We start from the raw sequence: 1066 nt of genomic DNA on the forward strand, positions 1-1066 counted from the left end.
TATATCAAGCTTAAAAATTCTGCATATCAAGGGAAACAATCAATAGCATAAAAAGGCAACAAATAGAATGGGAAATAATATTTACAAGCCATATGTCTCATAAGGGGTTTATATTACAAAATACATAATGAACTCTTACAAGTCTATAGATAAATAACTAAATAAATGGTTAAAAATAGGCAAAAGACTTGAATAAGTTATATCTCAAAAAAAGACATGTGAATGGCCAAGAATTATATAAAAAGGTGCATAGCATCATAAATTATCAGGGAAATAAAATACTGTACAATAAATCAAATATAAAATTTGTATTTAATTGCAAAGTGCAACTAAAATTGCATGGAAAAATCACCTCATGTCTGTTAGAATAACTTTTATGAACAAAACTCACCAAAACTAAAAAAGCAAACAAAAAATATGTGTTGGCAAGGTTGAGAAGAAATTGGAACCGTTGTACACTGTGTTGGGGGGATGTAAACTGGTGCAGTAGCTATGGAAATCAATATGGGAATTCCTCAAAAATAAGAAATAAAACTACTGTATGACCTAGCGATCCCACTTATGGATGTATATCCAAAAAAATTGAAATTGGCATCTTGAAGAGATATCTGCACTCCCATATTCACTGCAGTACTATCTACAATAGCCAAGATATGGATACTACCTAAATGTCTATGTAAGGATGAACGAGTAAAGAAAATGTGGCATATACGTATAGTGGAATGTTATTCAGACTTTAAAAGAAAAGAAGGAAATGCTACTATCTATGACAACATAAATGAACCTAAATGAAATAAGCCACTCAGAAAAGGACAAATACTGCATGATTCCACTTTCATGAAGAGTCTGAAATAGCCAAAACCATAGAAGCAGAGAAAATAATAATGGTAGCCAGGGCTTCGGCATGTTGAGAGAAATGGGTTATTACGCAATTGTTATAAAGTTTCAGATATGCGAAATGAGTAAATTCTAAAGATCTGCTGTACCACAGAGTGCCTATAGTTAACAATACAAATATTGTGCAATTAAAAATTTAAGGGCCTAGATCTCATTTTAGTTGTCCTTA

Source organism: Galeopterus variegatus, unplaced genomic scaffold, assembly GCF_000696425.1.
Source record: "Galeopterus variegatus unplaced genomic scaffold, G_variegatus-3.0.2 Scaffold12295, whole genome shotgun sequence".
Classification (NCBI taxonomy): Eukaryota; Metazoa; Chordata; class Mammalia; order Dermoptera; family Cynocephalidae; genus Galeopterus; species Galeopterus variegatus.